This window comes from Gracilinanus agilis, chromosome 6, assembly GCF_016433145.1.
Source record: "Gracilinanus agilis isolate LMUSP501 chromosome 6, AgileGrace, whole genome shotgun sequence".
Taxonomy (NCBI): Eukaryota; Metazoa; Chordata; class Mammalia; order Didelphimorphia; family Didelphidae; genus Gracilinanus; species Gracilinanus agilis.
This window is the reverse complement of record NC_058135.1, coordinates 268,473,504-268,480,429: the sequence shown is the minus strand read 5'-3', so window position 1 is coordinate 268,480,429 and position 6,926 is coordinate 268,473,504.

Genomic DNA, 6,926 nt, shown 5'->3' with positions numbered 1-6,926 from the left:
GATCTATAGCTGAGTTGGACTTCAGAAGTCATTGAGTCCAATCTTTTAGTTTTACAGATGAGGAAACTGAGGCTCACAGAGGTTAAGTGATTTGCCCAATAAAATGTCAGGTACATCAACATCTAGCACAACATTCTCATTTTGAAAATGAGGAACAGAGGACTAGAGAGGGAAAGCTTCATGCCCAAAGTCACACAGCTACTAGAGGATAAGCTATAGTGCCTTAAACTATCCAGATATCCTTGATCCTAGTCCACTGTTCCTTCCACCACTCCACCACACCTCATCAGATTGGGTTTGTTTTATGGCCTGCTTTGCTTCTAAGGCTATAGGAGTGTGACAGGCCACCCAAGGGTGTTCAATCCTCTAATGCCAGTTATAGACCCTTTCCTCTTACACTGCCCCCTCAGACTCTTAGCCTAAGGGGATAAGCAAGAGGAAGGAGCTCCTTAAAGGACAAGACTAGGCTTTTTTTTTGTTTTTTTAACCCTTAACTTCTGTGTATTGGCTCCTTGGTGGAAAAGTGGTAAGGGTGGGCAATGGGGGTAAAGTGACTTGCCCAGGGTCACACATAGGCTTATTTTTAATAGTCTTTACTTTGAGGCTCCTCTTCTAACCAGGCAGGTGCTTGGAAATGTAGAAATTCAATTGATAAAACTAGTGATGGAAAGAAGGTTTATGTGATTTGCTCAATTGCAAACAAAAGAACAAATCAAAACTAAGACTCTTGCCCTTTCCACTGTAGTTATGACAAACTGTGTGACATTGGCAGGTTGTTACACACACACACACACACACACACACACACACACACACTAACAACAACAACAACAACAACTTTCAGGACCAATGAAAAAGTATTTATTAAGCACCCAAATAGTCTATGCTCTTTCTGGTTCCTTCCAGCAATGCAGCCCCTTAGCCAAACAATCTGCCCTCTAAGGGGAGCAAGGCTGTGACTTTGAAGACCAGAGGAAGGGTCCATGCTATAGACTGGCAGTACTTAGCCCTAGATCCCTGCTGCAGTCAAGGGCAAGGAACCACAGCTGCCACCTTCCCAATCCAGAGGCAGATTTCTTCATCTTTCTTGTACCCCAGATAGCACAGGAAGAAGAGCACCCCTTCTTTCCCAGAAGCAGCCAGGAGTACCGGGTGCCTGGGACACTCAGATCTGAGCTCTGGCTTCTCTCTAATTCAAATAGCTAGATGGAGTGTATGGTGTGAGCTAATGGCAGGGCTCTGAGGCCCTCGATGGTCTTTGTCTCTGATGTCCAGAATAACAGATCTGGAAAGAGCTGGAGCTCACTGGAGCCTGAAGATAAGGCCCCAATGAAGGAAATCCAAGGTTTCACCTGGAAACTCCCTACACTTTCTGGGCTTTGGTGGATCATTTATAATGTGAGAATCCACCAGTGGGAAGGATTAGTAACCCTGCCAGCTGCCAGTCTGGGGAAAGATCCAGACTCACAGACGATTAGTGTTAAGATAGCCTCCAATCCATGGGACCAAAAGTACCAAGCAGGAAGGAACCCTCAAGGTTATCTAATCCAATCTACTCATTTTACAGATGAAGAAACTGAGAGCCATAGAGAAGTGACTTCTCCAAGGTCACACAGGTAGTACCCAGCTGAGCAGACGTATTTGAAGGTCTTCTGAGTCCAAATCAACTGTTCACATCACTGGGCCCAGGAAACCCTAGAAAATACCAGCCTTCAGAGATTATTAGGCTTACTGGTACTAGACCTCTTCTAGGAGGGGTCCAGACATTCAGAGACTCAGGGTTGGTGGAATGGCTTTGCTGAAGGGACTAGTAAGGGGAGAAGGCCTGGATTGGGAGGTGGAGCAAGAAAGGAACTTCTGGTTGGGGCACCTCAACTCCATTCTACAGGACCCCGTGGTTACAGCATCCTGGGGAGTGCTCAGGCCTACATTCCTTGGATAAGAGAAATAACTGCTGTCCGAGATCCTGGGCTCCTGAAACTCAAGTGGGCCCAAACCCCATCTCCTAAGCCTTCGGCCTGGATCTCCTTTGGAAATCAGAAGAATGCCCAAGGCAAAGGCAGTGGATTTCCCAACTGCCTTCAGGCTGGGCTGAAACAGCGAAGTTGGAGAAGGAATCTGGCAGCTACCATAAAGGGGTTCGGGTTTCCAGGGCACCTCGCTTCCAGAAATGAGGCCCACCTAGTTTTCCTAGGTCTCCCCCTCTGGGACGTGGAAGGAGCCCAGGAGCCTTAGGGAAGGTGCCTTGGGTTTTGTTTTTAGAAGAAATAAATGACTCTTTAAAAGGCTAGTTCAGAAAAGTTGGGGAAGAAGGGACCCCGCCCCCAGCCAGAGAGTAGAGCCCCGGGGTCACGACCCAGGCGATTGGGGATGCTGAATTGCACGAGCGTGCGCGCGCGCGCGCACACACACACTCACACTCACGGGATTTCATCCTTTCGCAAGCACAACTGCCAGACCCAAAAGTTCCTTCCCGTCTCCCAATCCAGGGTTCTTGTATTCATGCCCTCGGGCTGGCACTCACTTCGGTCCCTCACTTGAAGTCTCTTGCCCTAGGAAGATGTGTGTGTGCTGCACACACACACACACACACACACACACACACACACACACACTGTTTTCTCTAGAAATCAGCTTCCCACGCATTCATAGGAGCCTGTGTAAGCTGTCACCCAAGCGTCCCGATCTATACCCGCCAGCCTTCATGCTCCAAGCTGGCATCCCCGGCTCACAGAGGGTGGATGGATACACTCACCCCGGCCGTACACAAACCCCCACACAAAAGCACAGCCGTAGTTCTCTCTCATAGCCTCTCGTAAATAAAGCATATTGGTAGGATCTCCCTCCCATCCACACACACGGATTGTTTTTATTTCGTAGCTTTTCATAAACAAAATACCCTCACACACACCATTCGGACACCAACACACAAGGAGGTCGTTACCTCTGGNTCTCTCTCTCTCTCTCTCTCTCTCTCTCTGTCTCTCTCTCTCTCTCTCTCTCTTTCACTGCATCTCTGCCTGTCTCTCTGTGTCTCTTTCACTGTATCTCTGTCTCTCTCTGTCTATCTCTGTCTCTCTGTCTCTTTCTCTGCCTCTGTTTCTCTGTCTCTCTGTCTCTCCTTTCTCTCTCTCTCTCTCTCTGTGTCTCTGTGTCTCTGTGTCTCTGCCTCTCTGTCTTCTCTCTGTCTCTCTGTGTCTCTCACACACACACGCCTGTATATTTTCACACAGGCTCCCCCACCCTTTCTCATGCACACCCCCTTCATTCTCTATCGGGATCCCAAGCACATGCAGAGAGGTGGGTTTACACAGTCTCTGCTCCCTCCCCCCACCCTCCTGCACCACCCGACCCCCTCGCACGCTCTTTGGCGGCGCCTGCCTGCGGGAGGGGGTGGGGGTGGGGGACGTGCGGCGTGCGGGAGTACTTTCCTGGAGGCCCGGGAGAGCAGCATTTTTACCTGACTGCAGAGACTGCAGTTCCCCGACCGCTCAGGCTCTGACGAAGCCACTAGGGTCGGGGTAAAGGCGGGGGAGACGGGGAAGCATTAGGGGGGAAATCCTATTAATAAGGAAAGAATTAAGCAGGTAATAAAAAGAGACTCAAGGAGGAGAAGGCGCTGAAAGCTTTCTGGGGCGGGGAGCTGGGCTCTGCGGCTGGGCTCCAGCAGCTCGAGAGGCAGTTTGGAAATGCAGATGTGACCCCATCTGTATCTGCTCTGGGAGGACGCCTTGTTAGCCGGGTTGCTGTCTGGCGCTGAGGGCGGCCCCTCTCTTCCCCTTCGGCTTCTACTTTTACCCAACCCTCGCCTTTTTCTACCCGAAACGTCGCTCGGTTGCGTCCTAGGATTTAGAGCTGGAAGTCTTTAGATAGCATCTCATTCATTCAACAGACAAGAAAATTGAGGCCCGGGGGAGTGAAGAGACTTGGCTCGAAGTCATATTGGCAGAAAATGGCAGGGTGCAGATTCGCACCCAGGTCCTGTGACTCTGGATGCCGTGTTCTTTCCAATGTTCTCCTCACACGCTTGGGGGTGGGGGATTGGGGGGATGTGAAGCAGCACGTCCTCACTTCCAGGTCCAGGAACTGTGTTCCAGGAGAAGAAAGGCTAAAAGCATTGGTTATTCAGCGGCCAGGCACTAAAAGTTTGACCCTCACCTTGGAGAGGTTCCCCACCACCCCCCATTCTGTTGTTCTCCTCTCGCATTTCCAAGCGTTCGGGAACCCCGAATTATGTCTCAGAATCTGTGGTGACCTAAATATAAGAGAACAGAGGGGGGGAAACCTGAGGAAAGGATAGAGAAAACCGAAATTTCCTGGGAGAGGAGACTCCGTGTTTGGTGGTAGACGGAGGGAGTCAGAGATGAGATCGAAGTCTCTCTGGGACAGGAGAAAATGTTAGGGATATGAAAACCCGTGGAGATCCTAGGAAGTGGGCTGTGTGTGTGTGTGTGTGTGTGTGTGTGTGTGTAAGAGTAGCATATTTAGGGTTCGTTGTTTTTCGTTGTCTATGAAGCACCCCATTCACTTCCATCAGGAGAGATTTTCTGAGAATCGTTGCAGTGACTGAGTCTCAGGGGATTCGGGTTCTAGTCCTGAAAATAGTTGTCTGAGCTTTTAAAAGGAAGTTGTTGCCTTTTCTCGACCTGTTCCTCATCATTCAGGGGAGAAGGAAAGCTTGAACTAAATAATCTTTAAGGTGCTTTCCATCCCCAAGATCCTCTAAAGTCCTTCCCGATTCTGTATTTCAAGGCACCTTCCAACTCTTAGATATTGTATTCTATGTTCTAAGCTATCTTGCGTCTCGGGCATTTTGTGGTCTGTATGCTAAGGCCCTTTCTTCCGGTGACAAGTTCTCTGTTCTAAGGGCCCTTCCACTTCTGACATTTTGTGCTCTGCGTTTCAAGATTTATCCGATTCTTAAGAACTGCATGTTTTATGTTCTAAGGTTCCTCCCACCTGGAACATCCTGTGAATGACGGGATCTCGGCCTGATACCTTGGGTAGATGGCTCGCCAGTACTAGGCTGGCCCCAAGCAAGGTCCCCTGCCCTGCCCCCCGCCCCCGTGGAGACTTAGGGGCCACGGAGAGGAGCTGCCTGGCCCCGGCACAGAAGGGGTTACGGCCCCAGCGCCCCTGGACGCGGGTTTGCGTAATATCTTTATTAGGCAGCACTTCAAGGTAAGCGCGCAATGGAAACCAGATGTGTGGACGCAAGAACCGCAGGAGAGCGAAGACTAAAAATCAGGGCGGGGGGACAGCGCGGTCTGAGAGAGCAGAGGCCGAGGAGGCGGGAGGAGGGCACTGATTAACAATCAGAGGAGAAGCCAGGAGAAGCCAGAGGCAGACCCTTGCCGAATTTTCTCTTCCAGTTAATGGTTTATTCGTTTTAAAGGGGTATCGGAGGCGGAGGAAACTTCCCATTCGGCCTCTTCCTGTCCAGTTCTAGGTTCCACCTTGCTCTGTAGGCATGGTTTCCCATGGACCCCCTCCCTCCTTCCGCCACCCTTTCGAAGTAGGGCCTCTTTGTGGCTCCCTTCTGGCGGGACTTTTGCCCCCGGGCCTCGGCTGTCCTCCGGCCCGGACTTATTAGGGATGAGCTATGGAGAGAAGGGAAGCAGTGACGTTTGGCGTCTCCCAGGCGCGGGGCTTTCAGAGGCCCCCAGCTCCCCTCCCCCACCCCACCCCACCCCGGGTGTCAGATCGCTAACGCGCCTTGGCTGGGAGTGGAGGTAGTGGGGTGGGGGTGGGGATGGGAGGGGGTGCAAATAGAAGGCAGAGCTAGGCCTAAAAAGGGAGTGCGGCTTTTTCCCAGGAGGAAGGGAGTGAGGGAGGCCGAGAACATTGTGCCATACCCCAAATTCCCTGCCATCTCTGGCCCACGTTACGAGGTGGTGGTGGCAGGCGTCACAGAGGGAGGGGAAACGAGGCAGAGAGAGTTCCATTCCCTTTTCTTCAACCCTTTACCATAGGCAGGGAGCGAGGGGGGGGGGGGCGGCGGGGAAAGGAGTGTAGAGAAGATGGTGGGTGAATGGGTTAGCGGAGGGGTACGGAAGAAAGTCTTGATAGACTCCTTAAAGTCTGAGGTACAAAAAGTAACTGGAGGAGATGGTTGGAGGTCCTACTTTTGTGGAAGGAAACTGCATGGGAAGGCCAGGGCAAGAGACCAGAGGAAGTGGAGAAAAGGCTCGATTCCTACAGTTGCTCTTCCAGAGCCCAGGTCGAAGGAGCCAGGAGGATGGAGGGCTGCAAGAATCGGAGAGAGCTTCCTCCTCTTTCTCTTCTCCCCTGCTTCTGTTCCTTATAACCCCTAAACAGCTCTACAATCCATTCCCTCTACTAGCTAAAATGTTTTCCAATATGGAAACCATTTCTTCGTGTAACCCCCCTAAAAAAATCTGACAAGGGACCCCCTTGTCACCGAGTACCCGCGCTCATTGAGGACCCTTCTCTGCCCATCCTCCACCCCCTGCCGCCGCTGGGGTGGGGAAGGAAAAAAGAAGGGAGGAGCGGGGCGGTTGTGGGCTTGGAATCTCCGCCACTGGACTAGCAGCATCTCTTTAAGAGGAAAGGAAGGAGGGAGGGAGAAAAGGGTGGGAGTGGGAGGGAAGAAGGAGAGGGAAGGAACAGGAGGGAGGGAGAAAGAACCGAAAGAGAGAGTGGGAGTGAGAAGAAAGAAAGGGGAAAAAAGACGGTTCTCTTTTCTCTTCAGAACCTGAAGAGGGCTTTGGGGAATCTGGTCAATTTTCTGAAACATCTGAATCTTTTTACAGCTCTGACTTCTCCGTCTGAAAGAGAGAAACAGAGAGGGGAGGAGAAAAAAGAAGGGGAGAGAGGAGAGAGAGAGAGAGAGAGAGAGAGAGAGAGAGAGAGAGAGAGAGAGAGAGAGAGAGAGAGAGAGTGAGAGAGAGAGAGAGAGAGAGAGA